Genomic DNA, 18,321 nt, shown 5'->3' with positions numbered 1-18,321 from the left:
AGTTTTTACGTAAGCCTGCCGCATTTCTGTTGAAGTGTCTACTTGTTCCTTATTCTTCAAATTAAAACACGCACTCAAACAGCCTTCATGGTCCAGCCCGAGCACTCCCGGCTGCACCGGGGGGACTTCCCGACGGAGCCGCCCCGCCGCGCCGCGCATCGCCCGCGGCTGCGGCGAGCCCCGCGCACCCCGCCGGGGCCGCCACCAGCGCCGGGGCTCCCTGCCGCGAGCACCGTCCTGCGGCCCGCCCGACCGGGCGGCAGCGGGCGCGTCCCCCGCCGCAGCATCCCCGCCGGCCGCTCCGGCGGCTCCAGCCAGGCCCCGCGGCGCCCCCAGCCGCGCAACGCCCCGAGCCGGGCCCGGCCCGGCCCTGCCGCCCCCCGGGGCCCGTCCCCGCCGGGACCCCCGCTCGCCCGCGCCCCTCCTCCGCGGGCGGCGATGCTGAATCACCACGGGCAGCCGCTCCGCCGCTTCGCCCGCGGGACGGCAGCCGCTCCCGGGGACACCGGCCGCCCCCGGGGCTCGGGGCGGGCGGCGGGCAGAGGGGCGGCGGTTTAACGGCCGCCGCGCCCGGAGGGGGGCGAAGCGCGGGCGGAGAGGGCAGGCGCCCCGCGGCTCCCCCGCCGTTACCTTGCGGGCTGGGAGGCCCCCGAGCGCTCCGGTCGCCGCGGGGGGCGCAGGGCTGGTCCCGGGCCGGGGCCGCGCCGGGCGAGGCGGTGCCGTCACGGACAGCGCGGTGGAGCCCTCCCAGGCGGCAGCATCTGCTCCGCCGCCTGCCGGGCTGGGCACTAGCGGGAGGGGGCGGGGGAGGTTACGGCTAGGAAGCTGGAAGGAACCATTCCCCGAGAGGGGGGGGCGCCGGGCACCCCCGGGCCGGGCCAGAGGGCCGGCCCCCCCCCACGCAGGTATATGCGAGGAGACCGCCTGCGGAAAGGCGGGCGATGCCCCCGGAGCGGGGCCGGTGGCGCCAGGGGCCCGTGTTACCGCCCGCAGCGCTCGGTCCCCCCCCTCCCGCTCGCAGTGGGAGCGGCCCGCGCTGTCCCTGCCCTCGGACGCAGAGGCCCTAGCAACGGCGCGGGCCGTGGGCGGCGGCACCGAGGCCCGGCCCGCGCTGCGGCGGCGGCGGCGGCGGCGGCGGCGGCGGCGGCGGCGGCGGCGGCGGCGGCGGCGGCGGCGTGGCCTCCTCCGCGCCGGGCGTGGCCTCCTCCGCGCCGGGCGTGAGCGGCTCCGTCCCGCCAGGTGGGGCGTTTGCAGTGCTGGGGGCGCCGGGCAGTTAGCGTGGCCAGCAGGTGTTTGCGGCAGGACTGTCGCTTCGGTGGGCTTAGTCCGCGTTTATGAACGTGGGGGTCTGCGCTGGGGATACCGGCGTTCAGACAGGTTTTACTTTCCTTCCTGCTTGGTCTTATAATCAAGATTTTTCGTTCTTTGTGTGTGTGTGTGTGTAATTGCTGTATGCCACTTTGCAAGTGCTGTCACAATCTTTTTCTGAGGTATTTTGGAGCCTAGCGTAGTGCCCATGGCCTAATCAGGTAATTTGGTTTCTTTAAAAAATTAAAAATGGAGGAAGAATTTTCAAATAAAGATTTTAAAATGTGTATCCTTAAAAGAATAAACAATTTTCAATAAAACCCTTTTTCTGGAAAAAGTAAATAGAAGACCAACTTAAATTTGATTCATCACCCCCATAGGCTGTGTAGCATCCTGGGTGCTTATTTCTGAGCCTGAGAGTCCGATTCGCGAGCAGTGCAGGTTGACATGCCATTGGATTTACACCGATTTAGATTTGCCCTGGAACTAGCCATCATCTTGTACGGAGTTATTCTTGTTGCTGATGTTTGGAGTTTTTTTCTGTTTTATCAATTAACCAAGCCCCTTCACATTACTTTGCTTCCTTACATGATACATTCCTCGGTACTTTATACTTTTAAAATCCATTTCAGGCTCACCTTTTTCTGAACAGTCTCTTAGCTAAAATAGGCATCTCATGAGAATCTCTACAACTTTTTAAAGGTGATTAGAAATAAATATATTCAGTAGGCTTGGTTTAAAATTTCCCTTTTCTTCCTCAGGAAAAAAAAACTGGAATGCAGAAGGTTGACAATAACTTGAAGTTTGTTAAATGACGTGAAGCAAGTAAAGTTGGCTGAAATTTTAACTGTGAGCTGATCAGTATTATATTGTTTCATCTACTTTGTTGAACTTCTTCGGAGGTAAGCTGTCATTTTAATGGGAACAGATCATGGGCTTCTTTTGCAAATACTACACTGACTGATAAGGAAAGAAAGCCAAATGAAGAATCTTTCAGGGAATCCTAAGGAGATGTAAAAGTGTTTCTCATGTGTGGTACAGATGTGTAATTTGTAAAGCTGAAGGATTTCTTGATTATTACAGACATAGTATTTTTAATTTATTTTGATTATAGTTTACATTGTGATTTCTACTGATACGCACGTGTTTTTTTTTTTTAGTGCTCAAAGCTGTGTTAGGCTTGTCAAAAAAAAAGAAGTACAGGTATAATTTCTACCCACAAGTATGATTTCATTGAAATTCACATGCTTATTTGTGTAGGTAAGCGACTGTAGGAACAGACCTAAATTTTAATAAAAGAAATTATACACTAAACCAGAGGCAATGTGATCGAAGCTTGTCACCAACCAAACATTCTTCATTCTTCTCACAGGTGTGCTAGAGGATGCTTGCAGGGAAAAGTTTGCTTTTGCTTCCATTACAGTCATTTGGAATTTTGCCATTAACTGCAGATGAAATAATTTGAAAGGTGTGTCTGCATCACGTGTTATCTCTGCTTCAAAGCTTGATTTGCGCCTCTGTCAGACCCTGTCTGCTTTGTTTTAGCTGTATGCCCACACTCTGTATCCCTAGACCTGGTCTCAGGTGCAGACCCAGTCTGCAGTGCACCTTTGTGCAGTGCTGAATTCTGTTAAATAGCGTAAGAGTGGCAAATCACAAACGAGAGGCTGGACAAAGGATTGTCCCCAGCTTTTGGATTATAGTTTGCAGCCAAACCTGGTGCCTCGCAACATAACCGTGCCCACCCTGCTCTGCTTCTGAGAGGCACTTTCTGACAGCCTCACTTCTGAGGTGCAGCTAGTGCCTTCCCCTTCCCACGGAGCACTGGTGCAAATGGATACTGGCCTTAACTGGGAAATCACAATCTGTGGCCTGACCTCCCAGTGAGGACCAGAATCTGACAACACAAATGCTTTTATTCATCTCCATTCCTCAGAGGCAGCAGGCATTAATCTCTTCCAGAATGTGCTTTTAGTTGTTGTTTGCCAGAAGCAGATTACATTTACTTTTCTAATGTAATCTGCATTTTGAATCACTGTTGAAGTAGATTGTACTCACTACCTCTAAGTTGAAATGTAAGCGCTAACAAAATGTAGCAAGAAACTGAAACAGGGTATTAAATACCCAGATGCTTGATTAGGAGAATTAAATAGAGGAGTTTTAGTCTGAATATTGAGCTAGTTTAAATATTGAACACTGGTGCCTTTGAGACAACAGATGTGTCTAGATAATTGCTACTGTAAATAAAACTAGGAATAAGAGATACCTTTTATGGCATGAAGATCATCTTATGAATTCCACAAAAAAAGAAACATAGGCAAAACAAAAATTTAGAGATCAGGAATGAATGTGCTGTTTCACATAAATCCACATTTTTCTATGAAATTTCTGTGGGGTGTTTCTTACAATTATTCCATCCAGGTATTCCATGTACTTTTATGACCTTAAGTAGTCATAGTGGTGATGGCAATCAGATCATTCATGTCCTTCAGAGAAAGGTTGATTATTTATTTGAGCACAGTTCCTATTTAACCTTTCCTGTTATTAATAATGTACTGCCTGAATAATTATGAGAACTCTAATGCTGAATATATATAATCCAAATCAAAGTCAGTAAATATAATTTTTCCAAATTACAAAGGGGACAATTAAATATTCCAAAGAGGTTTCCTGGTCTTTGTTCAAGGTCACAAAATAGGCTTTGAAGTGAAAACCTATTTCTCCTGTCCCCTAATCCAATGCCATTCAACCATCAGTTTACAAAGGTGCAGTAGGATGCCTAATCTCATACGGTCCAGAAAACCTCAAGTTGCATTTTGCCTTTACTGTTGAAATGGGTTGTACCTTCATGCAACTCTTAGTGCTGAGGGTGCCAAAAAGCCACAGTAAGGTTCAAAATGTTTAAAATAACAGTCATGAGGTTCAAAAGCTTTGAAGCAGCATGTAGCTGTATAGTATGAAACCTAGCTATTCCAAGTATGTTTTCTTCTGTTTGCACAACATTCCATTTGCAATTTATTTACTAGGTAGTTAATTATGCTTTTCTACCAGGTGCATTTTTCAGCTTTCTATAAAACTATGTCTAAACATGGTCTGTGCAGTCAAAAATCACCCATTTCCTAGAGTCTAACTCTAAAAATAAAAGCATTGCCAATGAAATAACAAGGTTCAGCTCAAGTTCTCTCCCTATGCCTTATATTCCCTCAGGATTCTCTGTATAAGACTTCTCAGCCCATATATGTTTTTCGCTTCAAAGAGCAACACCCATTTCTTTTATAAGCCATCTGCTCAGTGTGTTAGCAAAATCCATGCAACATTTTCCCAGCAGCACCAACACCTGCTAATAGGCTGTGGTGTTTCAGGCAGATACTGCCAGCCTGTCACAGCTTCTTATCTCCTATCTCTCTAATCTTCAGAGTATTGTCTGAGATTATCCCCTGAAAATCAAATGTCCAGCAAGATGGCTTGTTATTTTTTATTTATCACCAAACATGTGCTATGTGCTTGATTTGAGTTCATTGCTGCTGTAAACATCTTTTATTATACAGAGCAATGTGATTTTACAAGCTGTAACAGTATGATATTGGCATAACATAGCATTTCATATACAATAATTTTTTATAATCCTCATCACTCCAAACACTGTCTGGGAGAAATTCAGTACTGATGTAAGCAGATACCATAATACCAAGGGTATCAATAGATTGCACTCAATTACACTGGAGCTTAATGGGACCCCTTTGGTTCAGGCATGTCTTTGAATGGCTTTAAGACAAGAAAATAATTATATTTTTAACCACACAAAATATCATTTCAGAGTGTCTTTATCTGTTCAGTAATCAAGGCTTGGGAGGTTCTTTTCTCAGATAATCCTGTCGAGTTCCCATCTGTTCTTTGCCCCTGATTAAGAGCAAAAAGGGAGTCCCAGAACTTCAGCAGGTTAGAGAGACATTTGTTTTTGATAACCAGCCATCAAACCAGTAAAAAAAAAAAAATTTCCATTGTGTGAAGGTTGTAGGATCAAGTCAGGCACAGATAGAAGGAAAGTGGAAATTTATATGTGCTGGTCAATTAAGTTCATGGGGTCATCCAGGAAAGGAAAAAAACAGTTTTCTTACTACACATAAGCATTCACCAATGGGAATAAGATCATAACATGTTACCAACAGCTGCCTGCACTATTGCTGGCCTGCAGGCTCAAGTAGAGGTGTGTGAGCATCTCATTCCTTGCAGATGTTGGACACAGGAAATAAAACAGAATTTAAGCAATCTGGTCAGGAATCACTGAGAAGAAAAATGGGAATGGAGAGAGCTTTCTGTCCCAGTAGAGCTGGGGTGTATCTCATGTAGTTAATGTGTCCTTTTGTAAAATAATGGAAAAGTTCTCAACATCTGTTAGCTCAGTGTCTTATTAGGTGTAATTGAAAATTGTTTCATGTAGGTTCTTTGACATGAATCTGAAGTGGTCAGTTCATTATTTTGACATAGTGCAATGTGATAACTATTTTGTATGATACTGTACTACTATCATCTTAACCATTTTTAGTGAAGATAATTAGTAACTAGGCTTTATGACCTAAAGAGAAGCTGTAAATCTTCTCTCACAGATAATATTGGTTCAACTGACAGAGAAAACTGGGCGCTTATTTTCGTTATTAAAGTCTCTTGATGCATTGTTAATTTGGGCTGGAAGAAAAATGGAATTAAACCCTTTTACATATAATGTTAAAATTTATTTAAAAAATTATTCAAGAAATGACTGGTATACCTTCGTCATAAGCAATAAACAGTTTTTTATTCACCACTGTACAGGCATTACTCTCACAACATTCCTATCAGGTAAATATTACTTATCTCCCTTAAGAAAGGGATACACAGATTCAAATTTATCCCAACTGTTGGTTCAATGTCACGTCAGCAATGAGTTTGTGCCAAACAGATGAGTACATTGTCAAAAGCCACACAGGAGATAATGATCTGAAATATGCAGAAGGTTGAGAAAATCTGTTTTCAGAGTTCATCTAATTTACTTCACACTTTGCACATCGCTTGGAACATGACCTTTGGAGTCAGTGGCAGAACTAAGTGCTCGAGTCCTTCCAGATTCCATTCCTGTGCTCCCTAGATTAAATGTCATAGACTCTGTCTTATAAAGCTTAACATACATTTAAAATGTATTGTTTAATTTATAGCCTTGTCATGTTTCTTAATAAATATCGCTTAAAAAGCAAATGATTTGGCTTTTTATAATATCTTCAGAATTTGTATTCTGCACAGAGTATTCCTACAGTAGAGTTAGCTAGCAAATCTGTTTCTGGGAAATCTCAGTTCCAAATATAATTATTCACATTAGCTGAACTACAAAGAATTTAATGTATTGTAGGAATACATATATTATTTTTCCTGTAAAAAAGACTATTGAAAAGTTGGTATTTGCTTAAATGGGATAAAAATGTGTGCTGAAATTTGAATTTCATTAATATGCACTGTTAAAATGTTGAAATAAATGTTAGTTCCTCACTGTTTCTACACAAAAATTTTTCCCATAAAAATAATAGAGTTTATGAAAATCCTAGATGCCATAAGAAGTCCTTTACAGAGATCTACCATTGTACCTCAAAACAATTTCTAGCTGCATGGATAACTTAGTCTTTGGTTTGTTGGGGAAAGCATTTTGCTTTTATAGAACTGTGCACTGATTTTGTGATGGGGCCAAATACCTTCTAAAGACTGTGATGGGACTACAGAATCTCTTTAGATGTTTTACTCATTGCACATGTCCGCTTCAGTTTCTTCACGTATAAAATAGAAATGATAATATCTACACCCTTCTTTACAAAAGTGTTCAGCAGATATATCTGTACCATGTGGTACACTGAAGAAGGGATGGAATAGTTATGTAATAGCTGTAATGGGCTAATTCTTTACAATTTTATTTAAAAGACAACAAACCTGTTGGTTAATATGTTAATGAGAAGGTTGAAATATATCACCAGCTCATAGTAATTATATTTTATGATAAAATGTATATGATGGATATACTATATATGACTATATATACAAAGGCTAGATAATAGAGTAAAACAGGCCAATGAAAGATACAAATATATAGGTCAAATTATAATCTCTGGAGGAGTTTTGAAACAGTGGGACACAGTTGTCTCTGACATATACCGTAAAAATTTGCAGAAGAGGTTCCCTGTATGTAGAAAATAAGCAGTGGTACTTTATGCCCCAGCTTCCAAAGGCCTCCCATTCCACTCAGACAGATGTGCAGCATGAGGACCCTGCAACAGCACATTATGAAGTGATCTCCCTGAGTTTAATGTGGTTTTCCATGCAAAAAATAGCTCACGGGTCTTTATCATGAAAGGTTTTCTGTCCATCTTTAGGGTAAGGAGTAGGGTGTAAATGTAGAAAGGATAGCACGATAATAACCTCATTTTCTGTAAATGACTGTACTTCTGTTTAAAAAGAAAAGGGAGTTTTTCAATTGATGATCCAGAGAAGACAGTGGCAGATTTTGAGTTTGTTACTCTCCAAGTCCCATCCCACTCCCAAATTGGCCTAAAAGTCTGTTGCACCAAAATTGGCAGAAGAGAAATTTTAACTAAGTACAACAGGGAAAGTTCACCTTTTATAAAAAGTGCCCTAGAATTTGCCAGTCCATGAAGACTTGACAAGATTTTACCTTTCAAAATTCCATCTGCAGTTATGAAAGATTTAAATTCACTACTGTCCTGCATTTTTTCCCTTTTTGACTTGGTTGTATTTTCTGGTCACTTTGCTTTCATTTAAGAGACTACATATGACTTAAGACAATATGAATTTGGATTACATAAACAAGGAAGTGCTTTAAATACCTTTTTATGTCTCAAGAAAATAAAAGGAAGAGTGATGTTTACAGGGTTCAACCAAAAGTTCCAGATAACTCATTCCTGAGTCTTAATTAGCCTAATAAAGTTACTCCTTCAGACTGTTTTCATCACTTAATCACAAAACCACAGGTTTCATACATGGGATGACATGACATTATGTAATGACTTTTTCATAGCTAAAGTTTAAGCAGTATATTTTTATACTGAATACAGGTTATAGAGCTACAATGTTAACAAGAATTAAATGTGTTTTTTTTCTTAAATATTACAGACATAAAATGGAGTTCAAATTAACTTAATATTGCTGTGTGACCAAGTTCACCTCTCTATATAGCCCACTGATAGCGATTATTTCATAGAGAGCAATGAAAGAGGTACATATATAGAAGGAATATCATGTTTTAAATCTAGAAAAGTAGTTGTGTAATAACATGTATAACAATATACTAATAATTTTCTGAAGCAACTCTTAGTAATGAAACACTACCAGAGGAGGATACAAACTAGATAAACCTAATAATCTAATTTCTGAAGCATAACCTGAAAAAACTTTAGTCCTAAAATATCAGGGAAATGGTAAAATATTTCAATACTTCAGCAGAATGACACAGAAGTGCAGGTTGTTGGTTTTCTAACTCTGCGTAACTGTGTATGAGAAAGAACCTGCTGTTTTGTACCAGTAAGAATAAGCTTTGAAATACGTATCAGCTAGCTAATACTTAACCCTTCTATTCATCATGTCTGATTGACAGCTAATATTGCAAAGAGTAACACTTTTACTCTTGTTTGGATTCCTCCAGAAGCATTTTTACTTAGCTTTCCAATAGGGTTTTCACCTTTTTAAAGCTACTGTCTCAAAAGGCACAATAAAAGCACATTGTCAAAATGAGAAGCAGAGTAGTGCTTTCTGTATAGCCAAAGTTTTCTTTCTCATAATCTTCTTTCATTATATATAAACATTTAATCAGTAAATAAAAATATTTTTGTCACAATAGGAAAGCAATGTAGAAAACAAGAAAAAAGCTGTTGCCAGAAAACATGTTTATTTTTGCCGTATATCACAAATTAAAACAATTAAAGAGCATAAAAGCATAAAGCATTCCAGAAGAAATGTGCAAAATAGTCCCTGCAAAAGCATGCGTCTCCTCATACAGGTATAGGCAGGCTGAATCCATCCCTTCCAGAGTGATCTCACTTCTCCCTCAAGTTTCCCAGCCTGGGGAAGACCTTGTGTTGTCCCACTGCTGTTTACAGGGGTTGTCCTAAGCAACCAAATAAACCAGAGAGATTTAAAAGGGCCTTATTGTATCTGTGCTGTAGTCTCCAAAATCACACAAAAAAAAGATTAACTTTCCAGAGTGCCCTACTTATGGAGAAATGCATAGCATGATGTAGGAAAATCCTTGAAACTCTTTACTACTACTTTTGGTAGCAAAGAAATAAATGACTGCTACAATTACACTTTACATAAGCATGATGATTTGGAGTTTTGGTTCAAACTATGGAGAACATTTTTGGTGAATACAATAGATAATGTTAATGTAATTTAAATTTCCTTATAATCTCATGAGATTTTTATGTCCAAGAAGCAATAGCGGCTCCATTATTGAGTAGATTATGATTTATTATTTCAATTATGGCAGAAAACAGAGGCCCCATTCAAAATTAGGACCCCACTGTGATGCAGCTGCCCAAACATATACTAAAAGACCATCTCCAGACCAAAGGTCTCCAAATTACTCCCCTGAAAACTGTCGTGAAGTGACTAGAGATCTCACATGCAGAGCAGAGACACGGGTGCAGGAACTCGGACTGCTCACACAGTCCTGAGATTGCAGCAAAATCACAGGTTCTCCTAGTCATAGCACCCCTTTCTCTCTCCAGGCTAAACAGGTTGCCTCCCATACTATTTTTTCTCTTAAAAGATCATACCATATATTTTCCTTTAGAATGAGGTCCCCTTTGAGGTGGAGAGATGAGACTCCAGGAGGGTAGGCAGGTGAGGACACCTACACGTTCTTTCCCATAATGATTTTATCTGCTCCCCCTTCTCCACACAGATGCACTTCAATTCTTCTGACCTCTTTGTTCTCTCCCATTCCCATTCTCAAACCCTCTTCTCTTCTATTCTGCACTATTTTATTCCCTTCTTGCAGTTCTCATGCAGCCTGTCTGTGGCAGGGGGGCACTGCCCTCCCTGAGAGGTTCGGCTGCTCTCCCCATACCTCCTCCAGCCCTTCTTCTCTTGCCTCTTCCTCTTCTCTCCTCCCTGCAGCCCCAGCAGCCATGGACTGCCACTCACAAATGTTGCTGAAACTTTCAAAATCTTCTGCCTTCAACTGTCTGTCTCACTCTGAGATTTATGGATGAGAAAGCACTACATAACTGTTAAGTACTGGCATTAGTTGTATTATTAATATTTACGTATTAAAGGATCATTATGCAAAGCATTTAGCTCCCCCTTCAAACAGATAGAGGACAGAGAAGAAATATCCCTCCAATATACTGCATAGATGAAGTGCTTTTAACCAAAGGAGAACAATGTAACCACATTTATCATTCCTAAGAAATTACAGGAATAAATTACTTACCCAGGAGAACCATTACTAACATGTCTTTTGTGCCTGTTCAGCATACTGTCCTATACTAACCTTCAGGGAATGGATATGGCTAATTATACTCCTTTCTCTGCAATAAATTGGTGGAATGCTATGGCAGAAACTAAAGAGAGAGTTTAAGTAAAGTATTTGCTTTAAGATACTATGTTTTTAAAGTTTGTAAGAAGTAACAGCCACAAAAATAGGAAAATAATCCGGGCCAGGTTTTGCAGATAAAATCCCAATGTCACTGATGGCAAAACTTCTTTTGAGTATGAAGAAAGCAGGATTTTGTCTGAGAATTCACAAAAATACTTTTCTCCTTGGCAGTAGCTTTTATGGCCTTTCCTGTGAGTGTGTGCACGCAGGGAAGAAAATCCTGACCTGTGCTTTGCCTTTTCATTAATAACCAGGTGGGGCCCCAGCTGAGTTAGACATGCCCCCATCTTTATGCTCAACCCTATTAGAGAAAATAAAATCTAGTGCCCCGGTTATTTGGATGAAGCAAGGGATGCTAAACACCACCAAAGTGTGCTGCTGAATTTCTTTAGCTTTGTTAACTCTTACAAAATAATGATTCTGATAGTAAATTTGCAGTACAGGAAAGGAAAAGAACAAATAAACAGAATGGGGCAGGAGAGGAGATGGAGGGAAACAGAGATATAAAAGGAGGGAAAGGACAAGAAGGAATATTAAGTCTTTAGTGTTAAGAAAAGGGCATTTCTTGGAGAGGAATTGATTGTTTTTATTTTAGTAATGTGAAATAATAGAAGGAACAAAAGAAAGTTATGTTTAAATCAGAGGATAATTTTTATTGTGACAAAATTATCAGAAAGGAAGATTTCTGAAGAGAGCTGTCAGAGAAGGAAAAGAGCAACTGTCTTAAGTGACTTACACATAAGACGCCATCACCCCAGATTTAAAATGTTGTACATGGACATGACATAAATAAGTGCAGACATTATCCCTAACATGGTCAGGCATCTCATGATTATGCATTCTCTAGTATAGACCTTGATTGATTGTCTTTACCAACAAATTTTTGAAAGGAACTACAGTACTGGAAGCAGAAGAGATATGATTGAGGGTAATTCTTATATGTAGACAGTTATTGGTTCGGATATTGCTTGGGACTAGAGCTGCTCTTTGCACAAATGGACTGAATGGAGTTCTTTCATGTAAATTTGATGAGTAAAAAGATAGTACCCAACGCCAATTAAAAAACCCTCTCTTTCATATTTCCTTGAAAATACAGTATTTCACATAGTTACCGTCTTTCAGCATAAATTAAAAAATAAAAGTTTCATGAGAAGCAAGGTATTTATTTCAAACATTGGAAAGTCAGTTGAACATTTCAGATGTGAAACTGAGTTTAAAGAGAATCTGCCTTGGTCTAAATGCATTTAGAAATCAAAGATCTCTGTTTCATGGGACAAAAAAAATGCTTGAAAACATTCAATTTCTCTCTCTGGGTGGATCAATCATGCATATATCAAATATGCAGAACATATAATAATACTGCCATTAAGATATCAAAGCACATTCTGACAATGGCATCTCAGATTTTGGAGCTGAGAGGAAAAAGCTTTTACAATGAGATTTGCATTACAACCACTTGAAATAGTCACTTCTTTATGTTGCTGAGGTTTAATACCTTCTTATTGGCTAACACCATAGACACTTCTCCTTCTAGCTTCTTCAATCAAAACAAACCAAAAATAGGTCTACAAAAATTAAACAAAATTTTCAAGTCTGTTTATTAGCTGCTTTTTTTCAGATGCAAAGTGGCCTCTTACTGATTGTTGCTTTCATGAATTAAATTTTATTCAGTAGATGCACATCAATAAATATGATGATACTATAATTTTCTTTGCTTGTAATTTCTTACAATGGAAGGTTACTGGTGTAAATGTACCTTTAAGAGGTTTAGCTTTCTGTCTTGTAAGTGTGAGGAAAAGACACTGCAGACACACATGATTAAAGAACATCTATTTTAATTCTCTGAGCCTAGAATGATTCCTGATTCATGGTACTAGCAATAAAAAGAAATGAAAGAAACAAACTATGAAGAAATTGGAGCATTTAAAGGCTGAAACACTGGAAGTACCAGAAACTACTGGAAAGAAGGAAAGAACACTTGAATGTACATCTGGAAGCAGTAGGTGTTATTTAAAAGCAGCTAACCAGAAGGAGGCTTTCTTTCTTTCTGAAAATAGCAAGTTCTGATGCATTTGGCATATTTAATAGATTTCAGCAATCCAAGCAGAGGATAGCCAGGAAACTGTTACAAAAAATTGAGGAGAATTGCAGTCCAGATAAAAACAAAGTATATGAAAGTTATATACATTGAACATGATGGTTCAAAAGTATTTGGCAGTTTATAAAGTTGGAGAGTCAATTATAGCTCAGTATATTTCTACCCCTGATAGGTGTTACGATAAAACATGGAATTTCCCTGTCCTAGAGCATGAGCTAATTAATAATTTTAGATTAAAAAAAACTTGCCATTTTGAAAGGCTAACTTAGCCCCTGGTTTTCACTAGAACAGAGAACAAATAATACAGAATTGGACTCCTAGAAGTTCACCCCAGATGAGGCAATGTAGAATTTGCCAAGGAACATGTACTTCAATAAAGTGTTGGATCAGATGGGACTGTGATACCTTAGATATGACCAAGAGCTGAAAATACTGTATGGCAAAGCTATTAGAGGCAGAAAAGCTTGCAGAGCTTGAAATCGGAAACAAGCAGTAACAACACAAATACTGCAGATGGGAGAAGCTGAGATTTAAGCAAAAGCTTATATTAATTTGAGAGACACTGCAAGCACCAGGGTCTGAACGCCATGAACAAACTGCACATTGATAACACCTCTGGTTTAGATGAATGTTTTCGTAAGAACCAAGGACACTTGCAGAAGAAGATCGTGTGTGCAGAAGAAGCAACAGTATGCTGTAACCCCGAGAGCAAATGGGACCCATATTACCTTCAGTTAGGCATATGTGCACAACTCCTATTATTTCTAAGAACCGTGCTATAACCCTGAGAGAAAATCAGCCAGTTATAGAGAGATAAATGGGTAAAATTCATGACTTAGAAAAGTGATTTTGTTTCTGTTAACAACTAGCTTCTAGACATAAATAATAAACCAAGAAAAACATCCTAGACTGGTTTTCTATTTTTAGATGGCACTACTAAAGGTGCTACAGCTGAAGAGCTGATTGTGCATTAAAAAGCTTATTAGCTTCACTTCTTTAACCAATACAGTGATACGTGACAGGGACACAATTTACAGGACATGCATTTGAGCAAATTACAATGAAGTTTAGATGTAGATATGTCACTACTAGTTGTCATCATTCCTAATTGTTGTTTGAAGCAATGTTACAATACTAAAACAGATACGAGAAGACATCTGCAGAGTCTGTACAAAAGAAATGGAGCTTTCTACTTCCAAACATCTCACTGAAAAACAATAACAAAAAACACCTAACTAGAAAGCTGGTAACAATAGAAGCTGAGAAAAATGTGGATGTGAAAAACAGATAAAGCTGACTTTTCTTTCCCCCTCTACTTGATATGATTGGGATCCTAGAAGCTGTTGTAGCAAATGGTAGCAAATGTAATACAGGATGAATATGTGATGAGAATTGATATAATGATAGTGATACTCTGAAGTCAGACTAACATTTGCTGGGGAGCAATACATTCTGTGTATTTGTATTTTCTAAAAACATTTGCGAGAAAAAAATAAATTTTCCATTTTTAAATTCCAAAAGGGAGGAAGAAAGGGACAAGTGCTCTAGTGTTTTGCTTGAATTTTTTTCATTTAGAAGGAAGCATAAAACATTAAAAAGATCAAACTTTGGGACATAACACTTCATGAAAAACTGAATTTTTCACCTCCCAGCAAGAATATCACTGATGGTTCAAGCAGATCTGTGAATATGTCTGAGACTAATCAAACGTTATTAATAATGTAGTTAATAATTTGGCTATAAGCATAAGAAATTCTGTGTTATATTCAAATAAATTTAAGTTTCGTTATTAACCTGGTTGGGAAAGGTATATGTGATACTAGGAGCTGTTTTTTAAGAGGCCTAGTTTCCTAGTCTTAGAGAGAAGCTCTGCAGATACATATGCCCTGTTAAGCAGATGCATTTGAAATTGTATCCTGAAGTAAAGAATATCCTATTAGAGAACCTTGGCTCCCGAATAATCACTGAACAACACAGAGGACATTATTTTGGACTTTCCTAGTTATCAAAAGCTTTGTAATAAAACATAGCTTGGAGATATTTTGGTTTTCATTCTCTAAATGCCACTGTCTACAGTGACTGCACTCAAATTTCTACTTGGCTCTATACTTTATGCACTGAAAGTCATATCTTAAAAAGCAGCTATGAAGAGGGAGTGTTAGAATTCATAGGTATAACTTCGGAATAACACACAGACTAGTGAATGCCATCCAGTAAAGAAATAAAACATATACAAAAGGAAGGTAACATGCTGGGTTTCATTCCCATCATAATCCATTTGGCTTCCATTTGGGTATGTCGTTGTGTGACAGATCCCAGCTCGGCGGAGTCTGCCTTTCATTACGCTACGCAGGTGAGGCAGGCAATGCAACGGACAGCGGAGGTTATGAACCTGTACTTTACAGGAGGGTTTGAGATTAAAAAAAAAAAAAGAAAGGATAGGATATGAAAGCATATCCTGAAAACCATGCTATGTAATGTTTTTCATGTTAATTAGATGCCACTATTTATAAGATGGGTACAAAGAAATTTTAAGTCAGCTTTTGCAATACTGGTTGAAAGACATTCTGACTCTTTTCAGAACACGTAACTATGACCAGCCTAAAGTCAAGGTCTTCAAAATATCACACACAAAGATATCTGCAGCACAGAGGTCTGTCCAGAATTTATTTCCTTTTTATTCATTCCAGGAGTTAAAAGAGATCAATGTATGATAAGCTCAAACATTTGGTGTTTTTTCTCACAAGTCTTCATGGCAAGAGATGACACAGCATGACATCACGTGTGGAGACAGGAGGTATCCAGGAAAAGGAAGGCAAATCAGGTAAAAGATGTCTCTTTAAAATGTTAATGTCTCTGAATAGACATGTTGTTTTCTTATGAAGTGAGTGGTTATACATTATCAGTGAAGTTTGCTACTAAACCATAAAGCAGTTCAAGTGATGGGAAGCTACACTTCTCTCATAGTGGAGGGGACAGCTAAAGTGCCGAGTCCTCCAATGCCACTGTCAGAGACAAATGTGTTTTTTGTTTAAGTACCTGCACCTGTTTCTATTCTTGAATTCAGAAAAGGGATTTAGATAACAATAGCTTTCAAATTCTGAATGATACTGTACAACAAGAGTCTGTGAAATGCCAAGGATTATCCTAGATGAAGCTAAGTGACAAAACCTAGCTCACAGTCTGCTAGGCAATATTCTCCTCATTTTTTATTCCAAATTTTCTACATCTTTACTTCTCTTTTCTTAGTAGATGACTATTTGAGGGCCTACTGTAATATTTTCAAGCTACTAGCTGTAACTTATATGTGAGATAATTACATTGTTATTTTTAAATTTCATATGAAAGATAAATGTGTTAAAGATACTATTAATTTTAAGTTTCCCTCATTTCCCCTCATTCCACATCTCCCACTTAAATAAATTCACTTAGCTATTTGGTGTCTCATTAGTATTTGGTAATACATATAATGCTGCTTTTTCTTTCCATCCATTCTAATAGGTCAAGGTTCTAATGAATTTGTCCTTTTGTTATCAAAACAATATAACAAGAGTATCTTTTAGAAACTTATAAACTGTAATAAGAGATTCTCTGCATGGTGATACTGTAAAGTAATCTAAGTTTATTTTTCCAAATGTAGTAGTTAAGCCTGGTAAACTCATTGTGTGGACTCTCTTAGTTAGGATTAAAGTGGCCTTCATTTAACATAGCCCATTTCATTTCCAACGTGAGTTAAACTAAATTGAATTAAGGTCATTTTTAATTCTGAAGAAAAATATATAGAGAGGGGTTTAATATAGTATAGTCTACTTTAAATATACAGCTGTAATTAACATGGAGATCTCTGTAGAAAAGCCCTAAAAAGAGAAACCAAAAAAAGCCACTATATTGTGTTTGTAATCCTTATTCTGTAAAAGGTAAGTGATCCAGAGTCTCAATATATAGTAAGAGCAAACATTAGTATAATATTAATTGCATCCTAATTACAGTAAGCCTGCAAACAATAAAATTAGCTATCCTGAAAGTGTTCTAATATATATTTTTGTAAACAGGTATACATCTGGATAACTTTGACTATACAAGTAGTATTTACATTCAAATCTATGTGACTATCAGCAAGGTTAAAATAAAGTATGTATTTGCAGGATCAGAAACTATGTCAGACAACTGTACCATCAATTTTGCTCTAAGTTTCATTCTTTTTGTAATCCATGTGCAGCAATTCAGATATGTTCCTGAACTACTAAAAATATGAGAACAAAATGTGCAATTAAAAACAGTGTGTTTTTCTCCACTTTTGATTTTTGTATGCCATCAGCTATTGTGAAGAGAAGGAAATCAAGATGATATAAAATATCTTGCTTTTCCTAGACTGGGCAATCACAAATACAAAAATTTTGGAACCCCTGAGTAGAAAAGTGAAGGACTTCTCTCAATCTGCATGAGGAAAACTTTAAGATGAGCTTGATGGCAGCATGATACCAGCAAATGGATTACAAAGTCAGTTACAGAGGCAGGTCAGTAAGAATTTTGCTTAACAGCTATTAGCTATTCCTTCCGAATCACAAATTTGCAGGCATTATCTTCTATGAGCATGGAAGAATTCAAAGAACAATAATAAGCAACTGAAGAAAGTGCGGTTTGACTGATAGCCAGAGACTCCAGCCCTTCTCCCATGATGAGATGGTCCTATGAGACAAAGGGCAAAAACTGAGCAGCTGGAATTTGCCGTTAAAGAAGTCTGTAATTTATCTCTGCAAAAAATGTGTCTACTCAGTAGGATATTGATCACAAGACATAACCTATCACCTCCCAAGAGTATGTAGCTACTATCCATAGAAAATTTGACAAATTACTATCTGTCAAGATAGCAGGCAAATGCATAGTTTAAAGAAACGGGTAAATTTGAGCATGTCTACAACATCAGAAAAAAAATTGACTCTTGAGAGGTTTGTGGTGAAATAAATGTGGTAAAATACATGAAATAAAAAAAAAATCAATAAGGCAACATATAAACTCTTTGCTTCCATGTTTTAATGTTTTCTCTGACGACTGGCTCTCTTGGGAAACACATAATGCCAGGGTGGGAGGGTGGCAGTGGTGAAGTGGCAGCTGCTGGGGTAAACTTCCCATGGAGCTTCTTCCTTCGAATGCACCTAGTCACACTCAAGAAACCTCACGTTAACTGCGAATTCCTCCCTGTTTGAACCAAAAAGTCCCTCAAAACTGTGGCAACCTTAGTGGGCAGCACTCTTTTTCCTGAGGCTCCAGAGCCCCTGGA

At 39.1% G+C, this 18,321-nt stretch overlaps 1 long non-coding RNA gene across 1 annotated transcript; it reads left to right on the top strand.

Annotated features, from left to right (window-relative positions):
• Window positions 1-1,171: 1,171 nt before the first annotated feature.
• Window positions 1,172-18,056, top strand: LOC106499689 (uncharacterized). Its single transcript, XR_010884800.1, has 4 exons — window positions 1,172-1,239; window positions 2,070-2,210; window positions 15,731-15,864; window positions 17,412-18,056. It is a non-coding gene; the product is annotated as an uncharacterized lncRNA (long non-coding RNA).
• Window positions 18,057-18,321: the final 265 nt, after the last annotated feature.

Source organism: Apteryx mantelli, chromosome 8 (genome assembly GCF_036417845.1).
Source record: "Apteryx mantelli isolate bAptMan1 chromosome 8, bAptMan1.hap1, whole genome shotgun sequence".
NCBI lineage: Eukaryota > Metazoa > Chordata > Aves > Apterygiformes > Apterygidae > Apteryx > Apteryx mantelli.
This window is presented reverse-complemented; position numbering and strand designations above follow the sequence as displayed.